Genomic DNA, 22362 nt, shown 5'->3' with positions numbered 1-22362 from the left:
ATAAAGACCATCACAAAACATAATCACAAACAGGACTTTGCACGATACCTTGGCGAGCTCTGTAAGCAGTGTGGTTTCGTTGAATGACAGGTGTGGGGTAGACTGACTGGCAGGATGCCATCTTTCGCCTTTACGCCTGGTGCAGCGGAGTTGTTCTTATATGCGTGTGGACGTTTCTTGTGGGGAGGGCTTCTGTTCTCTTTCTCCGATGTAGATCCCTCATCCGAGTTCACCTCAGCAATAGCACGTCTTTATTTGAAAACAGCAATGTCAGATCGGAGCAAGTGTGAACTTGACTGAGAGAATAAAACTAAATTTAAAAAAAAAAAAAAAAACTAACCTTTACAAGTACCATAAATTTACACTGGCTGTAACAGACTCAAATCAAATGTACATTTTTATTCTATAATAGTAAGAATAAGAGCAGTTCATTTCTCAAAACTGAGGTGTCTGCAATCGAACTGGTGACCTTTTGCTTACTAGTCAGCAGTTCTTACCTCTGCGCCACCAAAGAGGTCATATTAAGGGCGTGTCAATGCTGCACCCTAAAGCAAGTTTTTTTTTTTTTCTGTAGTTATATTCTTGAATAAAAGCACACTTCTTTTGTTATACCTGTACCTTTTGTGAAAGTGTTTTGATATTTGGACTTCACACATTATACACTTCATGTCTACATTTTGTCAATTATTACTCAAACATGAAAAATGTTTCTGTTTTAACGATGTGTTTACATAAATTGCTGTAGACATGGAACATGCACGAAATGCATGTATTCCAAATAATGATATATTATTTACTCTGTACAACTCCTGGCAACTCACACATATGTAAACAGACTTTAGCGGAGAGAGCTTTCTGCGTTGGTGGGGGATGGGATAGCAGGCTGCTTGTGTTGATTGACACATTTACAACACAAAAGACATTGACGGAGAGGTGTCAACAGATATAAAGTAGGCCGAGATTAGGAGTTTTTTCGTCGGCTTTGGTAATTCTAGTGTTAAACTTAGGGTGCAATGACTGCCTGGATTTAGAAGAGATAGCAGCATAAAGTGACATCAGCTATTTCACAAATATACAGTCACTGCATAGGAAAATAAATTGAACTAGTCTAATGTGCCCTAGCAGGGACATGTTGATTCGGAGAATGATAGGCAGGGCTGTAATGTAAGGGGCATGAAAAAGGGTCTAGATGAACAATATATTAAAACTAAAAAAACAGACTATAGATTAAATAAAAAATACGTACAGAGCGGCGCTAATAAAGATACTTCATTTCTATCCTGAACACCCATAATGCTCCTAAATTTCAGTTCTGCTCTTCTGAGACTTTAAATGTTAGAGCATTAACCAACAAAATGTTTTCCATCAACAATCTTATTAGTGATGGTGCAGCTGTTTTAACCAAATCTGCGCCTCCGAATTACAGTTTTGCTCATGCGGATCGCCAGTGTAAGAAAGGTGGAGGTTTAGCAAACATTTACTTGAGCCGGTTAAAGTGTAAAGATGTTGGTTTGGGTAAATTCAACTCCTTTGAGTATCTTGCCATTGTTACTCATGGAGTTTCTCAGTCTCTAGTATTGTCTGAGTATAGACCTGCTAAATACAATGCGTCTTTCTTTGAGGAATTCTCAGACTTGGTGTCAATTGTAATTACGAACTATGATCTGTTCCTAATAGTTGGTGACTTTAATTTTCATATTGATAATCAGTGTGACCCAAAAGTAAAGGAATTCATGAACCTCCAGGACTCTTGATTTGAGCCAGCACGTTAGTCAGCCAACACAAAGTAGGGCATACGTTGGACCAAGTAATTACTAAAGGACTATAAGTTGATGTGAAGCAGATCGTTGATACTGGGCTATCAGACCATTTTCCATTACTATTTAATATAGAAATAATGATAGAAAAAATTCATGAGAAGCATATTGTTAAAAAGTGCTTCTTTGATTCATCAGCAGCTTCAAAATTTACAAACATTCTAAGCAACCAGTCCATTTGTAGTGCTTACTACAATAAGAAGGATAATGTAAATAGTAAGGTGGAAAATTTCAACACTAAAGTGAGAGGCGCTGCTGACATAGTCACACCTGAAAAGACAGTTAAAAAAATCTTTTAGCACTATTATACCATGCAAGACTAAGAGTATCTGATCTAAAGAGAACATGCCAGAGAGCTGAGCGTAAAGGGAGAAAAACGGATTATCCACTATGAGATACTGAAGGCTAAAATAAGGGAATACAACAACATAGTCCGTCTTGAGAGGCGGCGTTATTTCTTCAGAATTACAAATAACAATGCTAGTAATCCCAGAGTCATATTCTCTACAATTGATTGTCTGCTAAACCCAGGTCACTCAATGGAATGCCTCCAAAAAACTTCCAGTGAAACTTGTGAGGCTTTTGCTGTATTTTTAATCCAAAAATTAATGATATTAGAAATAATATAGTACATCTCTCCAATACTGATCCTCTTAAACCCCGGTACTCCATTTTAAACAAATTAAATTCTTTCACCAGGATAGATTTACCCGATTTATATAAAATAATTTCTCAACTGAGACCAACAACCTGCTTCCTTAACCCAATACCAACAAGTATTTTCAAAAAAATATATGGCGTGCTAATTGATAGTATTCTTGACTAAGTAAATTCATTATTAGATATGGGGGTCTTCCCACACTGTCTTAAGACTGCTGTAGTTAAACCCATGCTCAAGAAAAAAAATCTTGACTCCGCTGCTTTTGAAAATTTTAGACCTATTTCTAACCTGCCTTTCTTAACCAAAATCCTAGAGAAGGCAGTCATTACGCAGCTAAATGACCACCTCAATAAACATGCTATTCTTGATAAGTTTTAGAACAAATCACAGTACAGAAACTGAATTAAAGTAGTAGATGACTTGCAGGTAAATGCAGACAGAGGCTGTTTATCTGTTCTCATCCTCTTATATCTGAGTGGCGCATTTGATACCATTGATCACAATATTGTTAGAAATCACCTTAGTGAGTGGGTGGGTCTCTCTGGCAGTGTCTTAAATTGGTTTGAGTCCTACCTGGCAGGTAGAAAATTTTTTGTTAGTTGTGGTAATTATACTTCAAAGACGCATAATATTCTATATGGTGTTCCACAAGAATCTATCCTGGGTCCACTGCTCTTTTCGATTTACATGCTTCCATTGATTAGGTCAGAATATCTCAAGGCATAAAGTGAGCTACCACAGCTATGCTGATGAAACACAACTGTATTAATCAACAGCGCCTGATAACCCCGACTCTCTTGGCTCACTGACACAAGGTCTTAGTTGTGTTTCTGAATGGATGAGTAGTAATTTTCTCAAACTAAATAAGGGGAAAACAGAAATGAGTATTTGCTTATTATTCCAAGAACTAAACTTAAAAGAAGTTGTTAGGCAGTCTTCTGCTGCTATGCACCTAAAATGTGGAATAGAAATTCACCAGGCTAATACAGTGAAATATTTAAAAAAACAAAAAAAAAAAACAACTTCTAAAAAACACATTACTTTAACATGGCTTTCTCATAGCTTCATTTTAGTTTAATCCTGATACTCTTCATATGCATTTAATTATCATTATCATACACGGTGGCTCAGAAATCTGTACTAACCACCTACTTTCTCTGCTATTCTTTTTCCGGTTTTCTGTGGTGCCGATCTGAGCACCGTGATGTCCCTACACTGATGGATTAAAGGCCAGAAGTCCACATGACCATCATCATCAAATTCTTCCATGTGAACCCTGAATACAATGAGGACTGATTGAGGTCATTTATGATAGACAGAATGCCCATTGGGGGCTGGGCGATCTCGTGGCCTCGGAACCCCTGCAGATTTTTTTCTTTTATCCAGCCATCTGGAGTTTGGTTTTTGTTTTTTCTGTCCTCCCTGGCCATCAGATCTTACTTTTATTCTATGTTAATTAGTATTGCTTAATTTTATTTCTTATATAAATTTGTCTTTTTTCATCTTGTAAAGCACTTTCAGCTACGTCATTTGTATGAAAATGTGCTATATAAATAAATGTTGCTGTTGTTGTCATCTCAACCAATTAGTTTAATAAACAGTGAAGTCTTTTGAGATTTTGACTGCTGCTACACTGTAGTAAAGCTTACAATATGGATGCGGTTAATCTAGCTTCATTCTATTGACAGGTTAGGGGATATGTTGAGTAACCCATGACACATAAAAAAGCCACTTTATTCAGATGCAATTACTGTATATTTGACCATATGGACTCCACTTGCACCTTCACAAACACATTGCTGTAAAAAGCCCAGGGTCCTAGAAACTGTTGAAATCGTCAAAAAAAGTGAAATGTAGAGATGTCAGGTAATTGAAAGTAACTACTCTCCTCAGGCATCTCTCTACTCAGAGGATTCGTTTGCCAACATGCTCGCATCGCTTGTGCATTAGCGGCAGGAGGTAAAGTAAAAGGGATACCGTTTTGTTGATAGTAGCAGCTAACCGACTTTGTCTTTCTTCTGAGGTTTCGTTTTGCTGACCCCGCTTGTATTATTAGCGACTAGGTGAGTTTTCTATTTCCTCAGAGATGGAGCCCTTACCCTGACTCCACCTCTCAATTCTGGGCCGAACAGACACACACTTCCACACGTAGATGTTATATATAAGTGGAACATCACTCCCATGCTGGTTTCTTCTTTACCACTGCGTTGTCTTAATCAAGGAATTCTAACACAATACTATGGGAGACATTCCTGGAGTTAAATGTTACATAGAAGGAAAAGGCCAAGATCTCACTTATGCTAAAGATCTGTTACAACAGTACAATAAATCACTATGAAAAGTAACATTAAGCAATATTGTTGGGGTGATAGTTTTTAGGCACTTGAACAGGCTGCGAAGGGCCCATTTAACTTTCACACACTGTTGCAGTGGACGAGTGGCCCTGGTGTATTGATGGGGAATTGGCAGAGCATGCCAATAAGTCGATTTACTTGGTAGTGCACTGGGGTGTTTAATTAAGCTTCTGTGCACACAGAAGCTTAACAGGAGGGATCAAAGGAAAAAACAAAAAGGAAGAAAGTCCACATGTTAAAATGAAAAGGAAAGAAAAAGAAAGGAGAGAGGAAGGAGGCAGAGTCTGAGCTTCTAGAGAGTCTACAGAGGGGAGACAGACAGCTGGAAATATTGCCCCAAGTGGAGCAGTGGCGCTCTGGGGCAAGGTTGATCTTGCTCCTTTGGTGTTTGGCAGAGAAGGTGCGGCCAGCCACTCAGAGTTAATTCCCACTGAAGGCAGGAAGATGGCAGCAGGAAACGGGGCTCAAAGGATCTTTGCTGACTCCCAGGGATAGTGGTGAGGACATGAGCTACATAAGAAGGGTTGACTGCACCTGTCGGAGGATGTCCCCAATTCATGAGAAGACTGAAATGAGTAAGTAGGAGATGTCAGTTTTGGATAGAAGCACAGAACCTCCTGGTTTTAATGAATTGATATTGACTGTATTGTAAACATATACTTTAACCAGCACAGATGTGTTATTTATTTGGATTTTAACCCCCATAATTAGTGTTTTTATGCAAGGATTATTTGTTTATTTATTTAAAGACATGCACTGATCTCATGCACTTTGGCTTTCATGCACTCTGATAGTTAATTTAAAAAAAACAAAAAAACAACTTTGCAATTTTCACCTACTTTTTTTGTGTGTTTCCTCATTGCCCAAGTCCATTTTCAGTGTATGACTATCAGTATCCAAGGTTCAGGGATGAGTATGCCAATTGTGGGTAACCCAGACATCAGACAGGTTTTGGGAAACTGGCATCTATACTGGTACAATGCATAACCAGTCCAAAGTAGAAACCAGTCTACCACATAATATGCTTACACATTTACATTTACAGTAATCCATTCTATCCATAAGGTTTGGTAATAAAGGTCTATACTTGGGATTTAAACTGGGAACCAAGTCCTGAAGGTTGGCAATGCTTGTTACTGCTTTAACACATTTATTTTTAAATAGTTTGAAATTTGAAGGGTACTCAAAGTAAAATATTGAAATTTTAAAATGCAGTAAAGGTGGCATTGAATAATTACCTTTGAAATTAGTTTGTAGATTACAATCTGTATGAAACAGTTTAAAAAATGAAGTCAAAAACAATTTTCAGAGTTCATTGACTTGATATAACATACCAAAAGAAAGGCAAATCATTTAAACTTCAAGTATTTTGAGAAAGAGCAGGCTCTGCAATAGAACTCAAGGCAGCATATATTTTAACAATGAATAAAAAACAACACAGCACTGTTATGTATAATCAGTGCAAATCTTCACAAGCCGTGAGCCTCCCCCTCTCCAAAGACTGTTACTGAAAAGCAGTCTCCCCAAGAACACTTTAGAAATAAGGAGGGGGTGTCAAAAAACCTGATGATTCAAAACTTCGGAAATGGACAAAAACACTAACACAGCATATTCTTTACGAGGTTGCAAACCAGGCTTGGCTTAAAATCAATTTCATGTGCCTTTTGCCTCCTACAACAACATATGCATGGTCTCAATTATAGGCTACAGTCTGTTCTGTTAACCATGAAAAAATGTTATTTTAATTTTGTTTTTTGAGTAGTGATGAATAAACATTCCAAAAAATTCAAGAACACAACAATTAGCACAATACACGTCGTAATAGAGTTAAATGTGGACTGTTCTAACTAATTAATATTAAACTTTGAACAGTAAAATTTTGCTAGGACATCATTAAATTAAATCCTCTGCAATGTGGGCACAACAACTTTACACATTATTTTAAAATTGTATTTAATAAGTCTCTGTTGAGAAAACATTTCACTAAACAAAAATGATTAACTACTTTATACATTTGTAATTAAGGGAACACTTTGAAAACAGATCTCAATGGGGAAAAAAATCATGCTGGATCTCTATAGTGCTATGGACTAGGTAATGTGTTAGGAACAAAAGGATGCCACATCATTTGATGGAAATGAAAATTATCAAAGTACAAAGGGCTGAATTCAAAGACACCCCGAAAATCAAAGTGAAAAAATGATACAGCAGATTAGTCCATTTTGCCAAAATTTCATTGCAGAAACTAAAAATTATACCCTGTAGTTTGTATGGCCCCCACATGCTTGTATGCATGCCTGACAACGTCGGGGCACACTCCCAATTATACGACGGATTATGTTCTGGGGGATCTCCTCCCAGATCTGGACCAGGGTATCATGGAGGTCCTGGACAGTCTATATATATTGAAGTATAATAACCTTCTTTAATGAAGTAAGAAAAACAATCAAACACTCGGACAGCTCAACTACATCTTCATATTTTAGTAATTTAAAAGGGTTACTGAAACAGTTTGTTAGGACACAATAAATCAAACACCTTAAAGTTAACAAGATAGCTCCCAAAATGCCATTGGTGTGGATGCACAAACATTGGGTAATGAGCATCTGACAAGCAAATGAAACTTCAATCTCAGTATCAAGTATATAGTTGTGTTTTTATTTATTTAATTAAAAAAAAATGATCTACACCTCTGTGTGTGTGTGTAAATGTATATATATATATATTTATACACATATAAATACACACACACATATATATATATACATATATACATATATACATACATATATATACATACATATATATACATATATATACATACATATATATATATATATATACATATATATACATACATATATATACATATATATATATATATATACATATATATATATATACATACATACATATATACATACATATATATATATATACATATATATATATATATACATACATATATATACATACATATATATATATATACATACATATATACATACATATATATATATATACATACATATATATATATACACATATATACATACATATATATATATACACATATATACATACATATATATACATATACATATATATATATACATATATACATATATATATATATACATATATATATATATATATACATATATACATATATATATATATACATATATATATATATATATACATATATATATATATATATATATATATATATATATATTGTCACACACGCGCGCATGGGAGGCAGCTAAAGGGCTCGAGTGAAGGCAGTTCTGAGCCATGCCGGATGTGGCAGAGCGCACTAACTCTCTTTCTCACTTCCCTGTAGACCTAACCGGGAGGTTCCACCTGTCTCTCTGGACGTCACTTCTGGGACCGAGCCAATGGAGACAGACCTTGCCAGCTCCGGCCCCTGATGTCACATCCGGGACTAAACCAATGAAAATGAACACGTGCCCGATCCTTATGACCTCACTTCCTGCCTCCCCTTTAAAAGCCTTCCCTTTTCCCTTCTCTGTCAGTCTTGTTTTGGACTCTGTTGTAAGCACTTCAGTGCTGGTATTTGAAAGAAAACACGTTGCAGCCAGGATACCAAATGACATGGGTGGCTGCCCCAAACCTTTTTCTGTCTTTGTCTCGTTTTGTGACAGTGGCGTAGTCGGCAGGATGGAGAAGTCCCAGAAGAGAAGGGGACAGGACCTGCAAAACACCCAGGTGGGGCGTGCGGGGCGAGTATTCAGGCGGGGAGGGTGCCCGTGGTTGGCGAGACCGGTGCGGGCTCCGCTCCCAGCACGCAGAACTAGGCCATCTAGAGAGGCCAGGGAGTGTGCGGGTGGGGCTCACCGGTGGGCTGCCCTGGAGGGAGAGAGGGACTCAGTATGCTCTCTTGGGGGAGAGTGCCTGCCCCCCAGTGAAACCACAGCCCCATTTACCACCTAGGGGTGCCCCAGACTGGCAGGGGAGGAAAATAAAGTGGAGGTTGGCCCTGAGCGGCCGACCAGTAAACAAGCCTGGTCCTTATGGGCAAAGGTATGGCAGTGGCTACGGCCCTTGGAAAACAAGCCCTACCAGGTAATTGAGCAGGTAGCTTGCTATCTGCTCCTGAAAGCACTTCCCCAGGGCTTCACCCAGCCGGTCTGGGGCGTGCAGTTTGAACATGTCAGGGCTCATAGAGCTTCTGGAAACACAGAGGCGGCCTCACACTCTGGGAGAGCAGAACCGTCCTTCTGTCAAACTCAGCGGGTATGTCCCAAGACCTAGCCCTCCCTGTACAACCGGAGCTTGTATCGCGTCCATGGCTGGCACGCATAACCGCTTGGAGGCGAGGAGGAATGCAGGTGGAGGGAGGAGGGCTTGGTGTGCTCTGACAAACCCGTTGGCGGTCCCGCATACAGGCGTGGTGATGTTAGCGGGTTTAAAACTTTCGCTCTGCTCGATTCCGGCAGCAACATTTCCATTGTTGCCCGCCGTTTTGTGCTACAGCGACAATGGCTAAAATTCAAGACCAGTATAACCTGTGTCCACGGGAAACCAGCTGGTACAGGACCGCCGCTTGTGTCATTAGCTACGGAGGATCAGTCAGAAAGTAACCGTGGCAATCCTTCCTGATCCTCCACACCCGGTGATACTAGGGGGGACTGGTCTGAAATTAAAGCGGTGAGACACATACCACTCCGGGGTTAAGTTGGGCCTCGTTATGGGCGGAGATGAACCGTCTCAAGCTGCCTCCACGCCGTGTAATCAGCCGGCAGAGAGGTGAAGCAGCCGTCCTGGGTGGCGTGGCAACTCCGGGCGTCGCAGGCTGACCGTCATCCACCAGCGCCGCGGCGGGCGGGAGGAAACCACGCCCATTGAGGTCGGCGCTGACCCTCTCTCCGTGTTGCGGTTTCAATTTAAAAGCGCCGGCTTCTTTCAAAGGGAGCAATGGAATGGCGACTCCCTGAAGTTTGTAAAAATGCAGTGGTCCTTGTCAATGGCCAGCGCACTAGTCAGTCGATGCCACAGGGCCCCTACTTTGTGCTAGATAATGACCTCCTTTACCGTGTAGCAATGCATGGCGGGCAGGAGGCGAGGCTGCTGCTAGTGCAGCGTACCTTCCGGCGGCAGGTCTGCGAGCTAGCACGCCCACCTCCTAGGTGGCCACCTGGGCACCGAAAAACTCTGGAGCGGATCAAGCTCGGTTTTACTGGCCAGGAATTAATGAGGAGGTTAGCCGCTTTTGCGCTTCCTGCCGGAGTGTCAACTGCGACAGATTCCTAGGAGGGACCGTGCTCCTCTTGTTCCTATTCCCTTGATTGGCGTTCCCTTCCACAGAATCGGGTCGACCTGGTGGGACCTCTAGAGCCCTCAGCCGAGGACACAAGTACATTTTAGTCCTCGTGGATTATGCTACGATACCCGAAGCTGTTCCGTTGCGCTCAGCTACCTCTAAAGCCATCGCGGGAATTACTAGGGGTATTGGCGTGGGGATCCCCAAAGAAGTCTTGACAGACCAGGGGACCCCTTCACCTCGGAGGCGTTCAAGGAGACTGCCAGATTACTGAAAATAAAGCATTTAAAACCTCGGTGTATCATCCTCAAACCGGCGGATTAGTAGAGAGGTTTAATCAAACTCTCAAGCAAATGCTGCGTAAGGTGGTCAGCGAGGATGGAAGGAACTGGGATCAGCTCCTCCCCCTCGTCCTTTTTGCCTATCGGGAAGTCCCACAAGCCTCCACGGGGTTCTCCCCCTTTGAACTACTGTATGGGCGACAACCTCGGGGCATATTGGATATTTTGAAAGAAGGCTGGGAAGAAGAGGCTCTTCCCACCACTAACATACTGGAGTATATCGCGCGATTCTGCGATAGATTTGGAAAGATTCGGCCTGTCCTTAAAAGTCACATGGAGGAGGCTCAAGCAGCACAGGTTAGCTACTACAACAGCGGCACGTCTCTTGGGAGTTCCACCCGGAGATCGGGTCATGGTCCTAGTGCCTACCTCCCACTCTAAGTTGCTTGCCCACTGGCAGGGCCCCTCTGAAGTTAAGGAGAGGAAGGGACTGGTGACTATTTGGTGAGTCAACCCAATCGTCGGCCAAAGGAGCGGGTTTATCATGTGAACCTGCTGAAACCGTGGAAGGACAGGGACCCCGATCCCTCCTCCGGCCAGCCCGCTCACTCTTCGCACACACACGACCTTAACTTTGGCACAGACTTGAGACCCAGGCAGCGGCAGGAGCTGGAAACAGTTATCCGGACCGTTCGAGAGGTAGTCAGTGAACACCCCGGAAGGACCTCTCTGATTGAGCACAACATTGTGACAGAGCCCGGGGTTGTTGTCCGAGAACGCCCGTACCGTCTTCCGAGGCAAAAAGGCTGAAGTGGAGCTTGAGATCAAGCGCATGCTGGAACTAGGTGTAATTGAGGAAGTTATAGTCCCTGGTCCAGCCCCATTGTGCTCGTCGGTAAGCCTGGCGGGAGTTGGAGGTTCTGCAATGACTTCCGTCGGCAACCAAGTCTCCCAATTTGATGCCTATCCAATGCCCGCGTGGGCGACCTCCTCGAGAGGCTTGGACAGGCTCAATACCTGACCACACTTGACATGACAAAGGGTACTGGCAGGTTCCTTTAACGGACTCCGAAGGAAAAACGCGTTTAGTACCCCTAGCGGACACTGGCAGTATCGTGTCCTTCCATTTGGGTTACGGGGCTCCAGCAACCTTTCAGCGTCTGGTGGACAAAGTGCTTGACCTCATAACTCATACAGTGCTGCCTACCTAGATGGCGTGGTCATCTATTCCAGCACATGGAAGGAACACCTACAGCATGTCCAAGCGGTATTACGGACACTTGGTGAGGCGGGCTCGGATTAATCCCAAGAAATGTTTCTTTGGATTAAGCGAGGCCAAATATTTAGGCTACCTGGTGGGTGGGTACCGTAAGGCCACAGTGCTCCAAAATTGATGCCATTCTGAAATGGCCCGTCCATGAACCAAGCGGCAGGTCCAAGCCTTTCGGGTTAGCGGGTACTACCGCCGGTTTGTACCCGGTTTTGGAGCGGCGCCTTGACTGATTTAACAAAGAAGAGGGCCCGAACATTGTGGTATGGACTGCAAAACAGACACTGCATTTGGTGACTTGAAGAAGGCCCTTACGTCCGCACCTATTTTGATGGCACCTAACTTTTCTTTGCCTTTCATCCTCCAGGCGGACGCCGGACACAGGCCTGGGAGCCGTGCTGAGCCAAAGTGTCGATGGTGTGAACACCCGTCATGTTCCTGAGCGGAAACTGTTGGACGGGGAGACCAGGTATGCGGCGGTGGAGAGGGAGGCTCTGGCGATTAAATGGGCGATCACTCAGCTGAGGTACTACCTGTTGGGCGTGAGTTCACCCTTGTCACGGACCATGCACCTCTACAGTGGATGGCCCTGCACAAGGAGTCGAATCCGCGGGTCACCCGGTGGTTTCTTGACCTGCAGCCGTACAAGTTTTCGCTCGTTCATCGTCGGGTGCTCTCCATGCCAACGATGATGCTCTCTCTCGGGTTCACGACCTCTCGGTTAAGGTCGCCCGACCCGGCGGGTCTGGGCTGAGGGGGCCTTGTCACACTGCACGCATGGGAGGCAGCTAAAGGGCTCGAGTGAAGGCAGTTCTGAGCCATGCGGGATGTGGCAGAGCGCACTAACTCTCTTTCTCACTTCCTGTAGACCTAACCCGGGAGGTTCCACCTGTCTCTCTGGACGTCACTTCTGGGACCGAGCCAATGGAGACAGACCTTGCCAGCTCCGGCCCCTGATGTCACATCCGGGACTAAACCAATGAAAATGAACACGTGCCCGATCCTTATGACCTCACTTCCTGTCTCCCCTTTAAAAGCCTTCCCTTTTCCCTTCTCTGTCAGTCTTGTTTTGGACTCTGTTGTAAGCACTTCAGTGCTGGTATTTGAAAGAAAACAACGTTGCAGCCAGGATACCGAATTACATGGGTGGCTGCCCCAAACCTTTTTCTGTCTTTGTCTCGTTTTGTGACAATATATATATATATATATATATACATATACATATATATATATATATATATATATATATATATACATATACATATACATACATACAGCACAAGTAGCACAATTCTTACATTAATATAACGAATTTTATCAAGTAATAATGTTTGTTTTATATCTTCAGATGCACTTCTCTAAATTATGCTTTATCTTGTGAACATTATTCTACTCCATCTTATGGAAATAAAAGTGTACAAATTATTAGAACTTCCTTATGACTAAACCTCTTTCAAAGCAAAATTCAGGTTTTACAGTTCAAATTCTGGAAACATAATAGGAAAATATCAGCAGATATAATTCAATAAGAAAAGTCCATAGTAAATTTAATAGTCTATTTAACAATAAAACTAATAACACAAACTTCAACGGAAATATAAAAATGCACATAAATCAAAAAAAGGGTTTAATAACACATTTAAAAATGAACAAGGTTTGAATTATTGTCATTTGGTTTTTTTTTAATTTTATTTTTAGCAGCAAGCCATATCAACGTTTAAGTTCCCAAAGGTATCCTTGAGTGGTACTATAATTTAGAACACTACCTTTTGTCCATTTAGAACACCATCATTTTTGAAGTTAAACCCAATAAAAAATTCAGTAATTAAGAACAAGTGGGCACAAAGCGGGTATGGGTTTGTGAGAAACACAGAAAGATCATTTAAATTGCTAATTTTGAACATGACCATACATTCTGGCCCTGGGGCTTATTTCCACTCACTAAAATGAAACGTGAAGCAGCCTGTTGAAATAACATCAGCCCTTGAATAAAAAATGAAATTACAAGTTGCCTGCTTTTAAGGCTTTTAGAATTTAACAGGCATGTGATAGAGCTAGACCCTAAAAGTTAAACACTAACACTGCTGTCAAAGTTACTTTGCAAACACTTCAGTCAACTAATATACATCACATCTAAGCTAATCAGAATCTGCTGATGGCAGCAGTCCTACAGCAAACACTCCCTCCAGAACATTTAGCCCCTGTCTCACTCCAGAGCTTTATCTGCATGAAAGAGAATTTTGCACTAGATCTACTATACTGCAGAGAAACCATCATTCTATTGCAGCTTGCCTTCAGAGAAATGTCATGCTTCAAAGACATTAATAACAAAATGAGTAATATGTGATCAGTACAAAGATGTAAGTTTAAATATTCCTGAAAGAAAAGAGAGAGAACTTACAGTATATGTCCAAAATATGATTTATTACATTTCACTTTGTAAGTCAAAGACAAAAATGGAAGAATTAATGGGTGCAGAATCTCTAATAACTACCATACCTACTGACAAGGAATGTATTACTCAATAAAAAAAATAAACAAACATGTAGAATGTTTGTTCATATACTGTCTAAAATATTAAGAACAGTGAACAACATAACTTCCGGCGCCGCATCCGAGTGGCAGCCTTTCCAGCAGCTCCGTATACGACTTTATCTTTTTATCTCTATTTTTCTCTATCTCACTGATCACTTCTACCACTTTCTTTTATGTGGAATTGCTCCCTGGACACTTTTACACATTTTTACTATTTTACTATTTGACATGGATTGTTACACTCCGAGAATCGCCTATTCAAGAAGTCAGCTTAAAGCACGGAGAAGAAATGCTTATGCCGGTGTGGTTCCTTATTTACCTGACGAGGTAAGAAGACGATATCGGGGCAGCCGAGCCGGCGCAAAGATAAAAAATAAGATTAAATCGAGAAAATGGCGTTATAAACCGTCGGTGCCTTCTGTGATCCTGGGAAATGTAAACTCACTACAAAATAAGATCGACGAACTGGCTGTGCTGGTGAAAAATGTCAGAACCTACAGAGAATGCAGCTTGCTGTGTTTTAGTGAAACATGGCTAACGTCTATCATCCCAGATGCTAACGTGGAGCTACCGGGTTTAGCACAGTTAGAGCGGACAGAGAAGCAAGTACCTGTGGAAAGAAAAAAGGAGGAGGACTCGCTCTCTATGTCAATACAAAGTGGTGCAACTCAGGACATGTAAACGTTAAAATCTCCACTTGCTGCAGGGACATCGAACTGTTGGCCGTAAGTCTGCGCCCTATTACTTGCCCAGAGAGTTTGGACACGTGATTGCTGTTATTGTTTACATCCCCCCTCAAGCGAACGCGGAGATGGCGAGTGACATCATCCATTCCGCAGTTGCTAAGTTACAAACGCAGCACCCTGAGGCACTTGTGCTAATCGCTGGAGACTTTAACCATGTAGCGCTGGATAAAACATTACCTGCCTTCTTCCAGTATGTGGATTGTAAAACTCGGGAAACAGGACTATTGACCTACTATATGCAAGCGTTAAAGGCGCATACAGCGCCACCCCACTGCCTGCGCTTGGGAAAGCAGATCATAACCTGGTTCTGCTTCAGCCTCAATACAAACCAAGAGTGAGGGGCTACCTACAACCACGCTCATTCAGGAAGTGGTCCCTGAGGCAGAGCAGGCTCTGAGAGACTGCTTTGGAACTACAGACTGGGATATATTGCTGAGATCACATAGTGAGAACATTGAAGAGGCTGTTGAATGCACAACTGATTACATCAACTTCTGTATGGACATTGTAGTTCCAGTAAGAACAGTATGCTGCTATGCTAACAACAAGCCATGGATTACAAGTGACATCAAGGGCCTTTTGAACCAGAAGAAAAGGGCTTTTAAAGGTGGTGATAAGCATGAGCTGAAGTGCGTGCAGAAGGAACTCCGAGTCCAGCTCAGGCGGAAAGAGCAGTACAGGAGAAAGCTGGAGCAGAAGTTGCAGAACAACAGTATGAAGGAAGTGTGGGATGGGATGAAGATTATCACTGGCTGCAGCTCGAGCGGGTGCCGAATCGAGACAGGCGTGGAGAGAGCAAACCAAATGAACAACTTCTTTAATAGGTTTGATCACAGTAACCCACTCTCACCTCGGTACTGCATCCTCCAACCATCCTTCTGCTGATACCAGCATAGGTGAGACATCCCCACCCACAATTACAGCAGCCCAGGTGAGCAGAGAGCTGAAAAGACTTTGTGCCAGCAAAGCAGCGGGTCCAGATGGTGTATCGCCACGATTGCTGAAGGCCTGTGCGTTGGAACTGGGGAGTCCTCTACAGCGCATCTTCAACCTGAGCCTGGAACAGGGAAGAGTCACCAGGCTTTGGAAAACATCTTATATCACTCCTGTCCCAAAGGTATCACGTCCTAGTGAGCTGAATGACTTCGGCCTGTTGCTCTGGCGTCACATCTGATGAAGACCATGGAGCGGCTGCTGCTTCACCACCTGAGGCCACAGGTCCGTCCCGCCCTAGACCCTCTGCAGTTCGCATACCAGGAGAAGGTGGGAGCGGAGGATGCCATCATCTATATGCTTCATCGATCCCTCTCCCACCTGGACAGAGGCAGTGGTGCTGTAAGAATTATGTTTTGGACTTCTCTAGCGCCTTCAACACCATCCAACCTCTGCTCCTTAGGGATAAGCTGACTGAGATGGGAGTAGATTCACACCTTGTGGCATGGATTGTGGACTATCTTACAGACAGACCTCAATATATGCGTCTTGGGAACTGCAGGTCTGACATTGTGTGCAGCAATACAGGGCGCCGAGGGACTGTACTTTCTCGGTCCTGTTCAGTCTATATACATCAGACTTCCAATATGACTCGGAGTCCTGCCACGTGCAAAAGTTAAGCTGATGACACTGCTATTGTGGGCTGCATCAGGAGTGGGCAGGAGGAGGAGTACAGAAAGTTAATCAAAGACTTTGTTAAATGGTGCGACTCAAACCACTTACACCTTAACACCAGCAAGACCAAGGAGCTGGTGGTGGATTTTAGGAGGCCCAGGCCCCTCATGGACCCTGTGATCATCAGAGGTGACTGTGTGCAGAGGGTGCAGACCTATAAATATCTGGGAGTGCAGCTGGATGACAAATTGGACTGGACTGCCAATACTGATGCTCTATGTAAGAAAGCTCAGAGCAGACTATACTTTCTGAGAAGGTTGGCATCCTTCAACATCTGCAGTAAGATGCTGCAGATGTTCTACCAGACGGTTGTGGCGAGTGCCCTCTTCTGCGGTGGTGTGCTGGGGTGGCAGCATAAAGATGAAAGACGCCTCACGCCTGGACAAACTTGTTAAGAAGGCAGGCTCCATTGTAGGATCAAAGTTGGACAGTTTAACATCTGTGGCAGAGCGACGGGCACTAAGCAAACTCCTGTCAATCATGAAGAATCCACTGCATCCACTTAACAGTGTCATCTCCAGACAGAGGAGTAGCTTCAGTGACAGACTTTTGTCACTGTACTGTTCCACTGACAGACTAAAGAGATCGTTCCTCCCCCACACTATGCGACTCTTCAATTCCACCCGGGGGAGTAAATGCAAACATTAATTTTATTTTAATTCTTTTCATTTTTATTACTATTTAATTTAATATTGTTTCTTTGTATCAGTATACTGCTGCTGGATTATGTGAATTTCCCCTTGGGATTAATAAAGTATCTATCTATCTATCTATCTATCTACATTCATTACTAAAACTAGGTTGAACACACATGAAAAAAGAACATACACAAAGACTTTGAAAAAAACACCTAAAAGTTTTAAATTGTTAGTAGTATTAAAAGGACAGTGCCAAGAGAATGGTACAAGTGAAATCACACATGCTGATGGATTAATGTGAAATATGCAAAATATCCACAAATGGCAAAAGTACTACCTGACATTTTCAAACCAAGTGGCTTATTTGGACTTGGTTGTTGTCCAATTTCTTTTTATATACTTACACCATATAAACGTGTTAAAGAAAAAAATGCTGTTATGCCTGTCTTCTTACTGTTCCAAAACAATATTAAACAGGTATTAGAGTTATCCAAGATGTTTGGGTTTATGGCTTCTACTACTTGAAACTCACTTTCTAGGCTTATTTATGAGGCCTTTTTCACTCTCAAAATTCAAATCAAAGCCCATGAAAGATTCACTGGATGGCAAGTTTCAAAATTCCAGATTTAATAAGATATTACAACACTTTTTTCTGCAAGATTGAAAATGGAACCTTTACATACTCAAATGAAATGTAAAATCCATGTGGACTTAAAACAGAACATTACCAGTCCTCTTCAGTTAGAAATACAGGATCAGAGAAGTATTAGTGGATGCTGTATTTAGGTTTATGAACATCTAAACAAGTCAGTGTCCTAAGCAAGAAATGTAATTTTAGGCTTTGCTTCAAAATTTACCTTAATACAATGATGCTGTATACAGATAGTTAATTTAGACAGCATGACAGTATTTGGTAGGACACTTTCATTAAAATAAAATATAAACATTCAACCACCAAATGGAGTTGGAGGAGTCTATCATTATTATGCCAAATACAGACTCACAAGTGCATACTCGTATATATAAAAATTACAGTAAGGAATAATTTTATATTATATATAAAGCAGTGATTAACAATTTTACATGAGTACAGACTAGTACTAGTGCAAAAAACAGCAGCATCTTATAACGGCTAAAGGCTATAATGTTGAGGTATTCATTTATTTTCTGATCACCCTTATTTTAATACAAGGCGGTAAATGACCAGGCCCAATTCCAAGAGAAATCAGACACAAAGCAAGAAATATTCCTGGACAGAACAACAGTCCCCCGTAGAGTATAATCACACACACCATATCTCACACCATCAAGAGTAGTCAATTAATCTAACCCTCAACATTTAGGATACAGAAGGAAACCATAGCATCCAGAGAAAAGCAATGTAAATAAAAGGATCATGTTAAAATTCTGCACATCCTGATCCACAATTAGGGTGCAAGACCATGGGGCTGTGACCGATTAGTGCCACTATGACATCATCCATTCCGAGGTTGCCAAGTTACAAACACAGCACCCTGAGGCGCTTGTGCTAATCGCTGGAGACTTTAACCATGTGACGCTGGACAAAACATTACCTGACTTCTCCCAGTATGTGGATTGTAACACCCGGGGAAATGGGACTATCAACCTACTGAACATGAAAACATTAAAGACGCACACAGCTGCCTGCGCTTGGGAAAGCAGATCATAACCTGGTTCTGCTTCAGCCTCACTACAAACGAAGAATGAGGGAGCTACCTACAACCACACGATCATTCAGGAAGTGGTCCCCTGAGGCAGAGCAGACTCTGAGGGGCTGCCTTGGAACTATGGACTGGGATATCCTACAGGGCTCACATAGTGAGAACATTGAGGTGGTTGTTTACTGCACTACTGACTACATAAACTTCTGTATGGACATTGTAGTTCTATGCTAACAACAAGCCATGGATTACAAGTGACATCAAGGGCCTTTTGAACCAGAAGAAAAGGGCTTTTAAAGGCAGTGATCAGCATGAGCTTAAGTGCATGCAGAAAGAACTCTGCAGCGGCAAAGGAGCAGTACAGGAGAAAGCTGGCACAGAAGTTGCAGAATAACAGCATGAAGGAAGTGTGGGATGGGATGAAGATCATCACTGGCTGCAGCTCGAAGTGGGGTGCCACCATTGAGAGAGACGTGGAGAGAGCAAACCAGATGAATAACTTCAACAGGTTTGACCACTCTAACCCACGCTCACCTCGGAGTACTGCACCCACCACCCATCCTTCTGCTGATACCAGCATAGGAGAGTTTCCCCCAACCCACACTTACATGAGCCCAGGTAAGCAGTGAGCTGAAGAGACTTTGTGCCAGCAAAGCAGCGGGTCCAGATGGAGTATCGCCACGACTGCTGAAGGCCTGTGCATTGGAGCTGGGGAGAACTCTACAGCGCATCTTCAACCTAAGCCTGGAACAGGGGAGAGTCCCAAGGCTTTGGAAAACATCTTGCATCACCCTAGTCCCAAAAGTATCATGTCCTAGTGAGCTGAATGACTTCCGGCCTGTCACTCTGACATCACATGTGATGAAGACCATGGAGCGGCAGCTGCTTCACCACCTGAGGCCACAGGTCCGCCACACCCTCAACCCTCTGCAGTTCGCATACCAGGAGAAGGTGGGAGCGGAGGATGCCATCATCTATATGCTACACTGATCCCTCTCCCACTTGGACAGAGGCAGTGGTGCTGTAAGAATTATGTTTCTGGGCTTCTCTAGTGCCTTCAACACCATCCATCCTCTGCTCCTTAGGGATAAGCTGACAGAGATGGGAGTAGATTCATACCTGGTAGCATGGATTGTGGACAATTTTAAAGACAGACCTCAGTATGTGTGTCTCGAGGACTGAAGGTCTAACATTGTGGTCAGCAACACAGGAGCACTGCAAGGGACTGTACTTTCTTCAGTCCTGTTCAGCCTATATACATCGGACTTCCAATACAACTCGGAGTCCTAACACGTGCAAAAGTTTGCAGACGACAATGCTATTGTGGGCTGCATCAGGAGTGGGCAGGAGGAGGAGTATAGGAAACTAATCAAGGAGTTTGTTAAATGGTGCGACTCAAACCACCTACAACTGAACACCAGCAAAACCAAGGAACTAGTGGTGGATTTTAGGAGGCCTAGGCCCCTCATGGACCCCATGATCATCAGAGGTGACTGTGTGCAGAGGGTGCAGACCTATAAATACCTGGGAGTAAAGCTGGATGATAAATTGGACTAGACTGCCAATACTGATGCTCTGTTTAAGAAAGGACAGAGCCGAATATACTTCCTTAGAAGGCTGGCATCCTTAGAAAATCTGCAGCATCTTATTGTAGATGTTGATCAGACGGTTGTGGCGAGCGCCCTCTTCTATGCGGGGGTGTGCTGGGGAGGCAGCATAAAGAAGAGGGATGCCTCAAGCCTGAACAAACTGGTGAGGAAGGCAGGCTCTTTTGTAGACACGGAGCTGGACAGTTTGACATCCATGGCAGAGCGACGGGCACTGAGCAGGCTCCTGTCAATAATGGAAAATCCACTGCATCCACTGAACAGGATCATCTCCAGACAGAGGAGCAGCTTCAGCGACAGACTGCTGTCACTGTCCTGCTCCACTGACAGACTGAGGAGATCGTTCCTCCCCCCACACTATGCGACTCTTCAATTCCACCCAGGGGGTAAACATTAATAGTATACAAAATTATTGTTTTTCTGTTATACCTTCATTGTTATCACTCTTTAATATTGTTCTTCATCAGTATGATGCTGCTGGAGTATGCGAATGTCCCCTTGGGATTAATAAAGTATCTATCTATCTATATTAGTCTCCATAAATGAGGAGTATATTTGTGCTTTGAGCCTGCTCATGGAAAAGTAAACAGAAAAGATATCCAGTCTGAATGTAAAATAAAAATATGAGCCCAAAGGGATAGTAATACACTGCCAAAGATTTTGCGTAAATGAATGTGTTCCAAAGTTTTGACAGGAGTGAAAAATGTAGAGGTATTTGTTTTAAAAAGGGAACAAGAAAATTAAGAATTCTACAAAAGCATCCAATCAACAAATATCAATTTTACATTTATTCTCACAAACCAATTCATATACAAAGAATACATAAATAGCTAATGCAATGTACTTTGTGTGATGGGTGCGGCAACACGCTGTATCAGTCCATGCTCCCAACTTCTAACCTCAACTTGTTACAACTGGCACATAAAGATTACATTTCCGCTTTGTTTTTAACCACTATTATTTCTGAGGGAGCATTAGAGTTAAACTGCTACCAAGGAGGAGGATAGGACTCTTTACAAAATAATACACAGGATGACATTGCATTACTTGGTAAAAATAGAATACAATTAAGGAGTTGGGGTCTCCATTATAGTTACAGAGATCCAAGTTTAAATTTCACTGTATAGCATATCTATGTAGGCATTACATGTTCCTTCCTATGGTTTTATTTTTAAGCCTCAGGTTGGCCGAAACAATCTAAAAACATAATCTATACTTTCTATACTACAGAATGGGACAAAGCATTGTAACTATCCAGCCGTATTCTAGCAAAACTTACTCCCTGGACTCTGTACCTATCAAGAAAGCAAAACAGACACTGAAACAATTCTTTGTTGAAATGCCTTAGAATTGCATGGCACATGCTATAAATGGAGGGTAGGAATCAAATTTTCTGCTTGACCTGACATTATGTTTCCTATATACCTTTTATTTCTAAAGTACAGTACCTGTCATGCAGCATCAGTGATACATTATGCAACACACCCAGTTCTTTGGAGCAGTTCTTTCAAACACTAGAAGTCCGGTTCATTTAAGCAGATGTGAAAGCACCACTAATTAGTATTCTGGGGCTTGTGATTACACCACGCACATCAACAAAGGCAGTTTAAAAGGAATAGTACAGGAAGAGACTTTAGGGTTTTGAACTCTTGTTTAGGATTGTGAAAATAAAAGCACCTTGCACACTGATATATTACTTCTTTTATGCAAGTGTCCTTAGTGCATGGAATCTCTGTTTACAACTACGTTATTGCCCTTTCCAGGTTCAAGCTACCTAGGGCCATGGAACCACCACAGGCCATCAAACTAGTTCATT

The sequence above is a fragment of the Polypterus senegalus genome, chromosome 9 (assembly GCF_016835505.1).
Source record: "Polypterus senegalus isolate Bchr_013 chromosome 9, ASM1683550v1, whole genome shotgun sequence".
In the NCBI taxonomy this organism is placed as follows: domain Eukaryota; kingdom Metazoa; phylum Chordata; class Cladistia; order Polypteriformes; family Polypteridae; genus Polypterus; species Polypterus senegalus.
Note: the sequence above shows the minus strand (reverse complement) of the source record.